The sequence below is a fragment of the Tasmannia lanceolata genome, unplaced genomic scaffold, assembly GCF_043159265.1.
Source record: "Tasmannia lanceolata isolate RefF3 unplaced genomic scaffold, GAP_Taslan_0.1 ptg000026l, whole genome shotgun sequence".
Classification (NCBI taxonomy): Eukaryota; Viridiplantae; Streptophyta; class Magnoliopsida; order Canellales; family Winteraceae; genus Tasmannia; species Tasmannia lanceolata.
The window spans coordinates 6,553,662-6,569,377 of NW_027518703.1; positions in this window are offsets into that span (position 1 = coordinate 6,553,662).

The following is a 15,716-nucleotide window of genomic DNA, read 5'->3' on the forward strand; positions in this document are numbered from 1 at the left end:
TCAAGGAAGTCTCGACTCAAGACAGACTGATGAGTGAACTAGGACCGTGTTGTAGCCATGTAAAATGAGCTACCCTAGTCTACAAATGGGACAAAGCTCCTAACTCTAGGCTCCACATGTGTGAGCAACACATGTTCGACCCTATATGAATGTAATATACTTATATAAACACGGGTACTTCCTAGTTAGGTTTCACTAAGTCAGTAAGTATATACATAATATATCAAACAAAATAGGGCTCCGGACTCAATCTAATGGGTACTATGCGTATGAAACATACTTAATATGTATAACAAAAGTACGCCCAATGTTATACATAGTATGCTTCATTGCTCATCGGCTGCTGTAAACACAAGTACGCCCAGTGTTTACGGCTGCAGCACCGGCGCATAGCTTGGAAATAGATTCAACAGTACCATCAGGGTGTAATGACATCCCAGTCGGGCACGCATTCAATCTATCCCGTGGAGCCAATAATAATGAAAAACAATGAAATAAGTAAAGAATAAACAATATGATAACATATGATGTGCAGTGTGTGAATCCCTTGTTTTAATTACGCACCTATCTGGTGCCCCTGGATTCTAACGATAGAATTCCCATTTAAAATGATTTTAGCTCAAATTTCTCCGAAGTTAGTAAAAATGGCATTTTTATAGAGTTAGGCAATGTTTCAAGAACTCCCCAGCAGAGTCGCCAATCTGTGGACCCCGATCCTGAGGACGGTGCCGAGGGACGTGAGATCCCTCCTGCAATCCTCTAAGATCTCCACAACGTGAAGGAGAGCTCTGCCAAGGAACTCTCGAAACGGATGCCACCCTCACAGCATAGCATGAGTGGCGATATAAAAAGAAAGAGATACATCCTGATCCGGAGCCAGGGCTCGAAACCAAGATATATCCGAAAATAACTCAGAGTCGCCATCCATGGACAAGCCATGGAACCAAAACAAATGCTCTGTTTGCAATGGATAACCAGAGATACAAAAGGTCCGTGCCTGATGACGAATGGAGAAGGTCCGAAGAGCGCCCCCAATTCGCCCGAGTGCGAACACTTGGTCTCTTATGCCATTTGTTATTAACCTCGAAGAGTTTTGGGCAAAAATCATGTGAAATGGGAACGATCCTCAGGAATCGTCTATCTAAGCATGCATTTCCTGAGAATAGAAATAATAATAAGCACACAAAAAATAAATGAAAGAGGTGTCACCTAAGCATAGCTAGGTTATGAGTGACATACCTAATGGGTGTCTAAATTCTGATGTGCAAACACATGCAAGCTATAGCTAAATGTATAAGATCAGTACAAGAAAGTAAGAAAACACATCAAAAGAAATACAATAACTACCCAACAAATCCTAAGACTCTAAATTATTAGCCCGAGTCCTCGGATGGTCTGGTATTCATCCAAAGAAGCCTACGTATCCCCGCCTCCACGAGAATCAAGGCAACGTAGTTCTTCGTACCTATTCTAAGCTAGGATGCCTAAGACACCTAGACCTCTATCCTAGACTCGATCTAAAAGACCGGACTAATTATTAAAGCTTCTTGAACGATTATTTAAATTCCAGTGAATTGTAGATTTTAGGACACCCTATATGTCCTAGCTAAATGCAGGTTAGCCCTAAGCTAATGCAGGTGGTTCCTACAACCTATGTGTAGCTAGGCTGTGTGTCCTAAGAAAAACCAAGGGATCGCTAACGTATCCAAGACCTAGTCATCAGTCGGCGATGTGAATCGCCAACTGACCGGACGGAGGCGTTCCTATAACTCTAGGACAGACCCCTAACTTTAAAACAAGCACACAGCAAACAAACAATCAAACAACCTATCAAAAGAAAAACCCTAACTCTAAAACTCTCTATCTAGGAGAAAATCCTAACTCTAGAGGAAGATCTTTTGAAAACAAGATTTTAAAGGTTTTTGAAGAAGGTTGAAAATATTTATTTACAAAAAAGTTTGGCTGGACTTGGGATGTAAATCCCAAGCTGCACTACGTACCTCGGAAGAGGATCAAGCCAACGTAGTTCGAAACGAACTCTCAAACTACGCTTATAAAAGAAACACTCAACATTTTAGATTTTTTTTAAAATTTTTTATGTTTTTCAAATGTTTTTGATATTTTTAAAGTTTTTAAATGTTTTTGAGTTTCAAATTTCTAATGTTTTTGGATTTTAAAGCTTTTCCAATGCTCTAAACCTTTAAATGTTTTCAATCTTCCAGGGAACACACAAGAACAACCACAAACTAGGGCAAAGCCCTAAATCCAAAGGGGAAACCCCGAACAAGAAACTAACGCCTCAAAGAGACGATCCACAACAAGAAACTGGCGTCTCAAAGAGACAAACCACAACAAGAAAGATAGTGCCCCAAGAACAGAGAAAATAATCTAAGATCCTAAGCAGGGAAGGCTCTATATGACTGAGTTAGTCTCTAATGGAAAAACTCCTAACTAATAACACTAGAGAGGAGGAACAAATGAGTCAGAGACTCTCTAATAACACTACCGAGTCAAAGACTCACTCTAAAAGAGGAGGCCACTCTAACATGAGGCTAGGTAAGCCTCCTAAAGGGGAAACTCTCTACATGAGACAAGGCTTGTCTCCGAGACACAAATGACGTAAAAAAGGAATAAAAGACCCTGTGCATATTTGGCAAAGGTAAAACACCCAGCCGGGCCGGACAGCTACCTAGCCCTAGGGTGCAACAAATGTGCAACCAGATACCCATATAGGATAGGGGTATGAAGCCAAGCCGAGTAGGGTGTTCTCCCAAAACCAAACGACGCACAAAGAGGAGGGTTAGCAAGAGAATGAGACTGGGCAAGTCTCCTATATACAAAGGAGGGGTATGCAACTTGGACTGAGCAAGTCCCCTAAGGATGGGCTTGGGCTAGCGCCTTCATCGCCCTTGCAAGGGGTAAGCAAGGCTAAGACAACTAACTGACCAAATTGGTCTCTAATGGTTCTTACGACGGAAACCATAATCCAATGGTTCCGAGAGACACGAGATGAATCGATTTCAGTTCTTGAAGTTAGCGAATTTAAGATTTCAGGGATTTTCAGTTTTTGGACATTCAAGGATTACCAATGGTTCTAGGGTTCACCAATTTCGGCCCAGGATAGCATCCAAGGAAGGGAATCGTGCACTCTTTCCTTGCGCAATTTAATACTTAGGTTATAGCGCCTTGTTGCCTGGCATATCTCAGGATTTCCGTGGACAGTGAACCTCGGAGCCAACAACATACTATAGCTTAGGTATTGAAATTGTCAAAGATCGGTTGTAATTGGGATACGATTATAGATGCACTGGCCATTTTTCCAGGAAAATCTAAAGATCCTAAAATTTCTGTTTCGATGGATTAAGGAATTAATATGAGACCGAATTTTAAGGTTCCTTAGGAGCTTTGTAAAGATTTTTAATTAATTTCGAATTTTCAATGAATTTTATCAATTTTAAGCATATGAGTGATTTTACAAGTGAAATTATTGCAAACGAATTCGAAATGAGTTGAAACTTTTACAGCAGCAAGATATGATGAAATGTAGCTTACTGAAAGACTTTTACAGATTTTTACATTAAGCTCATTTTTAATTTTGATTTAACAATTAATTGACCAGATTGCAAAAATAACACAGAAACTACTAGAGATAGAAATCTAAATTCCATGAAATTTCTACAGTAGTAAGATATACGTAAATGTAGCTTGCTGTTCGGTTTCCATGAATTTAGAAAACTATTTACTATCAGTTTCAGATTTTTCAATTTTCAGACCAGATTATGAATTAACACTACATCCCATATGAAACAAGATCAAAATCACTTGAAAAATTTACAGAAGCAAGAAGTATGGAATGTAAGACTACTGTAAATATTTTGAGAATTTTATCTGTGATTTGATGTCAGTAATAATTCTCCCGAAATCTGATAATTTTCAAAGAAATCATAAAATAATATACCAAACCAATTCCAAATATTCTTAAAACTTCATGGTAGAATTTATCAGCATTATATTATTTTCCCACAAAATTTCATTAAGTTTGGAATTCGTTTAGCATATATTTTATTTTTCTTTGTCGAAAAGATATTTTTGAAGAGTTTTCTATTTTTAAAACACAATTTTCGAGAAAATTAAGACTCGGGAAAACGTCCTCCAACCTTGTTCTGATGTGATGAACACAAAAAAAATTTAAAATTCCAAAAAATAGATCATCCTGAGATGGCTATTTTTTCGAATTTCGTAATTACTCGACCCACATTTTAAATAAAATTCTACTCTTCACTCAAATTCTAGAAAACCTTTGATCTACTGTCCGATCCGATCCGATAGTCATTTTACTCTATTCAAGTAGAACATCGTATTAAATTTTGGGACGAAACGGAATTGAAACACTCATGCAGATCATGATTTTAAGCACACACATTTAATATTCAATTAAATTCAATTAATTGCTAAAAAACCATGCAAAATTCATAAAAAATACTGAATGATCTTGGAAAAATCTGAGAATCGTGTACATACCTGTAATCGAGATCCTCGCCGCATCCAAATGCCGAAAATTCTGAAAATCACACCAACGGGCAATCCGCTCGCCCTCTTTCTTCCTTTTCTTTCTCTCTTTTTGTTTTTTCTGTTTTTTTTTTTTTTTTTACTGTGGGGAGATGGAATGCGAGAGATGTGGAGAGGGTAACTGAGAGAGTGAGGGAGTGAGAGATGAGAGACAGAGATGAACAAAACGATAGGGAGTGTGAGGGTAAGAGAGAGAGAGAGATAAAGAGAGGAAAAAAAACAGAGTGAAGAGAAAAAAAAAATACGTGGAAGATGATGTTCTGTTTTTTTTGCTTTTTTTTATTTTTTTATTTTTTTATATGGGCTGCTGTTAAGAGGAGGTTGGAGGAGATGAGAGTGAGAATGGAACGCAAAGAGAAACAAGGAGAGTTTGAGAGACACGGAGAGTGTGGGCAGCGAGAGGATGACAAAGAGAAAAAAAGAACACAGATGCTCTGTTTTTTTTAAAACATACCTTGAGCTCAAAGATAGAGGGATGAGAGGGAGAGAACGAAACAGAGAATGAGAGAGGTGGGAGGGATATAGAGAGAGTGGGAGAGTGAGAAAGATAGGATGGCAGCACGATGGATTGAGACGGAATGAGGGATCGGGATTAATGAGGGGGAGAAAGAGAGAGAGGGAGAGAGAGAGAGAGAGAGAGAGAGAGAGAGAGAGAGAGAGTCTTCCCACCCTCTGTTTCTTTTTTTCCTTTTTTTATCACCCTCGTCCCTTGCCGTTGGGGAGAGGATATCGGAGAGATCAATATGGGCTGTGGGGAGTCCCGGGAGATACAGAGGGTGATGAGGAGTTGAGGGAGAAGAGTTAGAGGGATGGAGAGAGGGTAAGAGAGTGGGGTAGGCTGCTGTTTGGGTGAGATCTCGGTATGGGCTGTAGAGAGATCCCGCGATCGCGAGAGGGAAAGGCTCCCCCTTTTCTCTGGTCGAAAAACAGCGAGAGCTCAAGAGAGTGAAGGGGATTGGGCCCATGCAGGAGTGAGCCCGAGCCACCTCTCCTCGAGGGGCAGAGAAACAGAGATCTACAGAGAGCGATGAGGGAGATCCCAAAAACCCGACAGAGAGCCGTTCCCTCCCTTCTTTCCCTCAGAACTGCTATTCTTGAGAACCAAAAACAAAAACAAAACAAAAAAAACGAGCTTTCTCCTCCTCTCCCCGACAAGAGCTTTTTCTCAAAAAAAAAAAAAAAAACAAAAAAAGACAGAGCTACCATCCTCGAGCCACTCTCCATGTTTTTTTTTTTTATTATTATTATATTTTTTTTTTTCTTAACTGCCATCATTCTTAATTCCCAAGCATATTTTTCTAATTCTCGTGGGAACCATGCCCAATATAGAGCAAGAAACGTGAGAATTCTTTTGTTTTTATACTTGGGTCCACTAATGTTACCATATCTTCATTTTTCATAAATTAAGAGAGGCCCACACAGTTTCTTTGACAACATAAAAACAAAACAACACCCACATGGGTCCCGCCTATAGTAATCCATTGCAAATCAATTGGATCATTCGGAAGAGCGATAGGCTTATTTCTAAATGAATTCTTATGGTCAGACCCCCTTAAATTATTGGCATTGGATGATCCGAATCGCTCGTTTGATGGGCGACAATTGATGATCTGGATCGCTCCCTTGATGGATATCTTTATGCATTAGATCGAGGTAGGCTTGAAAATTCATTTTTCATTAAGCAATATGCGGGCCCCCCTGTTGATCCAAATTACCAATGCTCAAGGTGGGCCCACCAAACGGTTCCTAATTTCAATAAATGTTCAATGCAGGCCCACCGAATGATTCCAAATTCTCCCCTGGCTTGGATTTTTCTGCATAACCATTCTCACCACTTAGCGAAAAGAAAAATACGGAACATTGCGGAAATGATCGGAAAGATCGAGAAAGCATAAGGGACGGACACGGGAGCGGAAAACACTGAAAAAGAGATAGCGAGACACTAACTTCTTTGTTGATTAAAAGCGGAGCAAAATGGGGTGTCTACAGTGATGGAGGGGGAGATTGTTGGAGGTTCCACGCAAAAGTAAAAAGATCCCACATCGGTAAAGTGAAATGGATGTGGATAGGTTATAACGGAATGGGCACCCTCCCATTAACGCTTTTAAGGGGAGTTACTCCAAAAGCTTAAGTAATTGGTCGTTTCACATGGTGTCGGAGCAAAGGTCCTTGGTTCAAAACTCCTTGATTGTAAAAATTCACATGCAATGGCCAAACCCAAACGAAGGGCGACATGTGCCACGTGGAGGCCAAACCTAAAAAGAGGGGCACACGTGAGGGGGAGTGTTAAAGTACAAAAGATTTAATAACACCTACTTCTCCAACAGCTTAAGCTTTTGGAGTAACTTGTTGTTTCACAAGCCTAATACCTTTTTAGATTGCAGGGTTTTCTGGGAATGGAAAAACTTTTCCAAAATATATTGCTTTTTCTGCACATGAAAAAGTAGTTCAAGTTTTATTTAGAGGTACATTTACTGAGAGGAAACGGTTAAAAAAATACACTTATTTCCCCTTTTCCTACTAACATTGTAAAAATAATGGGGGTTCATCCATAGCTAATAAATAAGAAAAATTTATCACTTAAATTCAAAAGTTGCAGGAAATTCTAGTCAAGATCGTTTTATGGACAAAGATTTGTTGTACCAGAAAAAAGACTCAAATACTTTCCTTATTCTTCTTTTTCCTCCTTTTCTTTTTATTTTCTTGGGTTTACTATTTTGGTGCTTCTTTTTGGAATTTTTACAATTCTTTCTTTTCTTCTTCTTTTCATAGTACGGATGTCTCATTTTGTAAAATTAAAAATCACTGTTGAAAAATTTTAGAGCGGCAAAAGTAAGAAATTCCACATAACTCTCCTTTTCAGTTTCGTTTCTTTTTTTTTTTTTTTTTTTTGATGCCATAGGGTATCCCCACCCCACTTTGTGGGGCGGGACTAGTCCCTAGGGATGCACGCAGGCACCCGGTAGACCACGCGCATCGGTTGAACAAGGGGGGATTTGAACGCTCGTCACTGGGGAGCATACCAAGGCTTTTTTGTTTGGAGTAATTGGTTCAGGGATAAAAAAAGCCAAGAATCAAAGGAAAGATTGCTAATTTGTTAAGAGGCCATTTGTTAATTGGTACCACTCTTGGTCACTAGCTCGGCTATCATATCATTATTCATTGATTAACTTCTCTTTTGTAGTTTTTGTGATTAGTCCATGGACCCTAATAAACCGTTTCTTTTCATGCTTGGAACCCTTTTCCCGTCTCACCATCAACCCTTCCCACTCTTCCCAAAACCCTAAACAATTTGGTCTCGATTGTAAATGTTACTAGATGACCAAATTGCCATCCATTCACTGCGTGATGACCGGAATATACAGTCCCATGATCAACACAAAACCCCGTGTGTTGATCGACAAGCAATCATCTAGAGGGCGCATGTTATGTGCATAATAATTATGGTGTGGATGTTAGTTGTGGGAATGTGCTTTTAGAATTATGGGTGTTAGTTATGGTGTACGTGTTAAGTAGTGGGTGTTAGTTATTTGTGATGTTTCTTGTTAGTGGGTAAGTGTGCTTGTGATGTGGCAGTCTCTCTTGCTTGTATTTATGTAGTAGTAATCTAATGAAAGAAGTAAAGGAGATAAGATAATTTACAGCAAAGGAGACTTCGTTTAGGAGAGTCATGGCTCCTCTCGAATCGAGCCGTTAGGAGGTCCGGTTTCCTCGAATCAACTATTCTCCCCTTCTATTTCTCTTTTATTTTGTTTATTTCCGTTACGGCCGATTAGGCACGTAACAATTGGTATTAGATCGGTAGATCCTACGCCATGGCTGTGCCGTTAGAGCTTTTGGAATCCCTACGCGATGATTTCCGGCAAATCAAGTGGAGTTTTTTAAAATGATGGAGGAGTACTGGCGAATCACGAAAGGCTTGGAAAAAATCAGCGAAGAGATCAAAGAAATGCGTAAAGAAGGAGCAAAGTTATATCTTGAGAAAGTTGATGCTGACATAGAGAAAATCATGAAAATCAATGGTGATGAGGATGAAAATTTGTATTCCTTTCCAACTTCGAGAGCAACAAATTTTAAAAGCGGGGTTCAAAAGATCACGGTCGTTACTTTTGAAGAATATGGAGGTCTAAAGTTGATTGTGTTTCTCAATCGAAGTGTGCCCAACAAGATTTGGGACCCCGGCGGAATACAATATTTTCTACAGTAATTTGACCTTGAGGACAAGGTCGATCTAAGGGGGAATGAATGTTATGTGCATAATAATTATGGTGTGGATGTTAGTTGTGGGAATGTGTTTTTAGAGTTATGGGTCTTAGTTATGGTGTACGTGTTAAGTAGTGGGTGTTAGTTATTTGTGATGTGTCTTGTTAGTGGGTAAGTGTGCTTGTGATGTGGCACTCTCTCTTACTTGTATTTATGTAGTAGTAATCTAATGAAAGAAGTAAAGGAGAGAAGATAATTTACAGCAAAGGAGACTTCGTTTAGGAGAGTCATGGCTCCTCTCGAATCGAGCCGTTAGGAGGTCCGGTTTCCTCGAATCAACTATTCTCCCCCTCTATTTCTCTTTTATTTTGTTTATTTCCGTTACGGCCGATTAGGCACGTAACAATTGGTATTAGATCGGTAGATCCTACGCCATGGCTGTGCCTTTTGAGCTTTTGGAATCCCTACGCGATGATTTCCGGCAAATCAAGTGGAGTTTTTTAAAATGATGGAGGAGTACTGGCGAATCACGGAAGGCTTGGAAAAAATCAGCGAAGAGATCAAAGAAATGCGTAAAGAAGGAGCAAAGTTATATCTTGAGAAAGTTGATGCTCACATAGAGAAAATCGTGAAAATCAATGGTGATGAGGATGAAAATTTTTATTCCTTTCCAACTTCGAGAGCAACAAATTTTAAAAGCGGGGTTCGAAAGATCACGGTCGTTACTTTTGAAGAATATGGAGGTCTAAAGTTGATTGTGTTTCTCAATCGAAGTGTGCCCAACAAGATTTGGGAACCCGGCGGAATACAATATTTTCTACAGTAATTCGACCTTGAGGACAAGGTCGATTCTAAGAGGGAATGAATGTTATGTGCATAATAATTATGGTGTGGATGTTAGTTGTGGGAATGTGTTTTTAGAGTTATGGGTGTTAGTTATAGTGTATGTGTTAAGTAGTGGGTGTTAGTTATTTGTGATGTGTCTTGTTAGTGGGTAAGTGTGCTTGTGATGTGGCACTCTCTCTTGCTTGTATTTATGTAGTGGTAATCTAATGAAAGAAGTAAATGAGAGAAGATAATTTACAGCAAATGAGACTTTGTTTAGAAGAGTCATGGCTCCTTTCGAATCGAGCCTTTAGGAGGTCCGGTTGCCTCGAATCAACCATTCCTCCTCTATTTCTCTTTTATTTTGTTTATTTCCGTTACGGCCGATTAAGCATGTAATAGCGCACCTCATTTTATTACAGTGAGCTGTGTCCACTGTAGCATAGCGACCACCTTACATTTATCTGGATTTCTCATTCCATAAGTCTAGATTTGGATACCCTATATATGGCCCAGATTATGCGCCAGTCATCTAATCATAATGTATGTCTAGTAAATTTCTCTAATTTCAATATAAATCTTTGTATAGAAAAATACAATTTTTTAGGTATTAGTATTGTATGTGTTATGAAAACCCCCAAATAATCAATTTGTGATTTCAACGGTAAACCAAAACGAAGAAACCAAAGCACAAGCAACTCACAAAGAAACAAAGATTTACGTGGTTCGGTAAAGCCTACGTCGACGGCAGAGGCAACAAGAAAATCCACTATATAAACAAGAGATTAGAAGAGAAGATCAGAATCTCTCACCAAATCCACATGAAACCCTAACACACTTTTTCACCCTTTTGAGCTCGCAACCCTCTTTACAAAGACAAGAATGCAAAAATAGCCCTAAAACCCTTTTAATATAAAGCGGCCCAAACTTACTCTTGTCGGGCCAAAATCACTTAAAATCGGGCCGGGTGGGCCAAGCGGTCACGGTAAACGGGCCGCATCCGGGTCGCAGACAATATTTCATACCCTAACCAGGTTGAATTCAAGCTAGACACCGAACTCAACAATATGTATAGCTTTTTTATTTTTTCCTTTTTGCGCCATAGATGATTGAAACCATGGGCTTTGAATTCGATGGCTCAGATCAACCTACACCTAAAGTGGGGCCCAATATGCCATAATGGGCACCCCTCATTGTATTAGAATGAGGTCACGCCTGGCACTTCCATGTCTGATAAATACTCTAACTCATTTTGTCTTTTATTGTTTTAATAACTCTAAAAGTTTATTACAGTTCCCCGAAAGCTATCAGGCTACATTATAACAAGAAAAGAAAAGCTCAGTTAATGCAATTATTAAAACACCTTAGTGCCAATATCAGTAGCCTGAAAATATAATAAACCAACTTGCTGGAGACAATACTTTTCAACTTTGAACTGAATAAAGTAATACAGATAAATAATAAAAAATTGCAAACATGAAGTTGTCTACCTGAATAACAATGGAAAAAATACATAATTTCAATAAAATAAAGGGACCGTGACATCTTTTGATACTGGCACGAACTCAACTTGTTTTACATGCATGTTTTAACCAGCTGTGAAAGGCTATTACAAAGTGAGTCATTCCATTGTATGTGGTTATATAAAAAATAAGAAAACTTCTAAGAGGCACGACCAGATGGGGGCGAAACATGTTTGGTAAGAATATCATCATCCTCACCTCTCAAACATTAACTATAAGATGTTTCGCAACCATCAAAGTTCTTCTTTATGAGATATTAGCCTACTAACTGTTGAGAGAAGGGTTGGGAGAGTGGGAGAGGGAGAGAATTGAGAGGGCTTGAGTGAGGATATGATGCCAAGTGGTAGAAAAATAAGGAAAAATAAAACTCTCTTTGAATATAGTTTTACTTTTTCCGACTTTTCAGTCACTTCTCACCCTCTCAATTCTCTCCGTCTCCCCCGCTTCTCCTTGCCCCTCTCCCACCAGTTGATAAGCGAATATTCCACGGAAAAAAGCTTTCATGGCTGCCAAACATGGTCTAAAAGTCAATACATTTGAAAATCTGAAAGAGACCAAACCGGCCCATATGAATTCACCATGTGCACTCACACATGTATGTCTGTGCAGCACATGTAAGCATGGTTTAAAATTTCGACCGAAATTCGAAATTTCAGATACCGATGGGGACCGAAACCAGAATTTTCTGAAATTCCATTTTTCGCCCTTTACCAAATTTCGGTTTAATGACATTATTTATTAAAAAAAAAGTGTTACAAAATTTCGGCTGAAATTTCGGAATTTCAGTCCGAAATTTCAAAATTTGGGTCCGGAATTTGGAACCAAATTACCAAATTTCGGTTTTTGGTGGGGTCCAAAACGGTTACCGAAACCGAAATTTTAAACCTTGCATGTAAGCATGCACGCAACTAACACCTTTCCTATAGAAATTGTCAATCCATAAAAAGGAGTGATAAGGACCTCTACTTATTAGTGTAAATATTCATAATTTTTAAAGGTGTGTGTTTGGATTAGGGCTGCAACTCGAGCCGGTTTTTACCCGACCCGACCCGAAAATAGCCTGGGTTGGGTTCAGGTTTCTCGGGTTTTGGGTCGAGCCGTGTTGAGCATCCAAAAGCCCGCATGAATCTCGGGTCGAGCTGGGTTTGAAGGGGCCCGACCCGACCCAACCCGAGTTACATAAGTTATAGTATGTATTTTTTTTTTCTATTGTTAGTTAAAAGTTAAAAGTGAAAACCCACGCACGCACTGTTATAGTATGTGAGTGTAATTTCCGCTTCTATGAGTTGAGTTGATTCAAGTGTTTGATTCAGCATTGTTTGATTGTAATTACAGCATTGTTTGATTACAACATTGTTTGATTCAAGTGTAATGTGGGTGTAATTACATCATTGTTTGATTCAAGTGTAACGTGAGTGTGATTTTTTGCTTTTATGAGTTGAGTTGCCTTGCCAAAGAAGAGTTTTCCTTAAAAAATTGCGTCAATGTGAAAAAACCCGACCAGATCCGACCCGAGATTTATTATGGGTAGGGCCGGGTTTGGGAATCGTGGGTTTTCCGGAAAAAAAACCAGACCCAACCCGACCAAAGTTGCAGCCCTAGTTTGGATAGCCGAAACAGACTCTGGAATTGGCATCCTATTCTGATTCTGACCAATTCCAGTGTTTAGTTCAAAAAATGCAAAGAATCAATGGGGGTAAAAATGACACCGGGGCAGAAATGTCGGAATCTGTCCCCCTTCCCAAGGCAGAAGGCAACAACAAAGATTATAGTTCAGGGCAGAACCAAATATTAAAATTGTTATTTGTTAGTCATCTCCTCACCAATGAATTTATTTCCCTCTGTTGGGCTCAAAATCAGGCTCCATTAATCGCATGTTGATGCGTGGCTTAGGGCCAACGACTGCCCCCGGTCGAATGCCACCACGTACGTGGCATGGCAAGTAGGGTCCTCGGCGGATATCTGAGTCCTCGGCTAACACGACACCTCAGCCAGCATGGTACACCCAGAGACCATGCACTGCCACTTCGCCCAATAAATCTGTCTCGTAATCTCAGGGACAATGCCACATCTCATCACCAATCATGCCATTGCCATGCAGCGCTTTTATAGTCCTGTAGTGCCAGTACCAGCACCAATGCCAGCGATTGCCCCGACAGCACCCATTGTCCCATCATCCTACGAGTCAAGGAACCTCCATCTATAAAAGGGAAACCCCCACGCCGATCCAAGGATTCAAATCCCCCGATATAGAGGTACGCACACGGACCCCTATTCTTGGACTCCCGAGTGAGTTTTCCTTGGGCTTATACATGTTGTCTCGTCTGACTTAAACATCGGAGGGTGTCTCCGAAGTTCCGAATTCGGGTATTCCTAACTGACTTCTTTGGTTGCAAATTACCCGTCTGCCTGATTAAGCATCAGAGGGTGTCTCCGGAGTTCCGAATTCGAGCATTCCTAATCGACTTCTTTGGTTGCAAATTACCCATCCGACCGCTTCTCTAATCACTTGGTAACGAGGTGTGGCTCACCTAACCCTTTCCTCACCTTCTATTTTTCCAAGTGAAAAGGATATTTCCACCCCTCTTTCCCAGCATCTCCATCTTCTTTTATTGGTCTTTTCCAATTTTCAATAAAAGACAATAAAAGATGTGGAAATGTATTCATTTTTAGTAAAAGACAAACAAAAGAGAATGGAAACGCTGGAAAGGGGTGGAAATATCATTCTCATTTCCCCAAAACACTGTAACTAGTCCTTCAATTCTGAAATGTAATAAGGTAGCTTTATAAGAATCACACCTTTAAATTTATCTATCCCTTCCACGTCTAGTCACTCACACACCACATATTAAACACTCACATTTTCCCCAAACCATATGATATATAATGTTTCAAAGAAATGCATTGCTTTTCAATACGCAAAAAAATTCCAACACCTTTTCATCGTCCAACCAAGCACCCCAAAAGACATTTCCCCACCATCACTTGTGGCTTGCTGACTGTTTGTTAAGACCACATGTGGCATGCCAGCACAGCGCCACATGTCGGATGCATTGCGCTTCGCACACCCTATATGCATCTCTGCACACTCCTCTTGTGCTTGCCCTGTGCTCACCAGCTTCTCTACCTTTATATAAACGAGTTAACCATCTTCTCTTCATTCAAATTCCACACAACCATTGAAAATCATTCCCATTGAAAGCCCATTTCCATTTCCTTGATCTCCTCACAATTCCAATTCTCCTAGCTTATTAAGAAAGGGAGACAATTTCCTTTTCATCCTTTTTTAACTCTCCTTTGTATCACCTCCATTTAAAACAAGGAAAAATGTTTCCCATTTCTATGATCAGTTCATGGTGTAAGAAGCATGGAGATGGGGACGATGATGGTAATGATGGTTATGATTATGCACCTGCCGCATCCAGTCGAGGAGATGGTGACGATGATGACGACGGAGATGGGGATTACGCCCCTGCTGCATCAGTAGAAGGCGATGGTGATGATGATGATGATGATGGTGGTTATGGTTATGGCTATGGTTATGTAATTGCTCCAGCAGCATGCGTCTTATTGGGTTTATAAACCCTACTTTTGACACCAATGATTAGTTCAAGAAAATATATTAGTGGGCCTTTATTAAACACTTTTTTATGTGATGGCACATCTAATTTTATTAAAACCTTTTTGGATTGAATGTTGATGGGTATTTAGAAATTTTAACAGCGTATAGGCTGTTTTTCTTGGACGTAAAACGGGCGTAAAACAAATTTTAGTGGAAAAATGATGATAAATTTTGTTTTACGCCTAAAAGGGTAAATAAAAAGATGAGTAATATTATATGAAAATAAGAGTGCGAATATAATTTCTCCAATCTTTTTGCCAGGAGGTTTGAACCCACATGCAGGTTACCGAAAGGCATTTGTAGGTGGACCTTGGATTATTTTCAGGGCTTGTATTGACTCTTGTCCTCTATATCATGTCATCACATGACCTAATATTCTACCTACCGAAACACATATATTATATTTCGGAAAATGATATCCCCACTCCAAATTGTTTAATGACACTTCTTGATTTATTAAACATTGATTGGCTGTTAATAGATTTTTTGGGAATCAAACCACAACAAGAGTTATTTTGTAAAAATCAAACCACAACAGGAGTTATTTTGTAAATTAACCTTTTTCTAAAGTTCTAAATGTGAAGGTTAATGTGGGAGCATATTACCAGTACGTCAATGGAATTCCCACCCCCTTTTCCAGTGGGTGGGAATCCAAACAGGGCCTAAAAATTGGAGCATTTCCACCACCTTAATTTTGTTTCTCTTCTCCTTAAAAAATAGTCATTTTTAGGAAACACAGACAAAATGGGGTGAGAGTGTTGGGAAACGGGGTGGAAGTATCATTTCCCATCCTGATAAAAGATGTGTAAGTCTAATGGATGGGGAGTGACATCTCCTGACCAAATGATGTAAAATTGAAATTGCAAATTCAATTCATGTGCACACTACCCAACAACTTAAACACAATAAATATCCGAATATAAATACCTCTATCCATGGCTTTTGATTTAGGCAAAGATGAGTTCACGATCCTG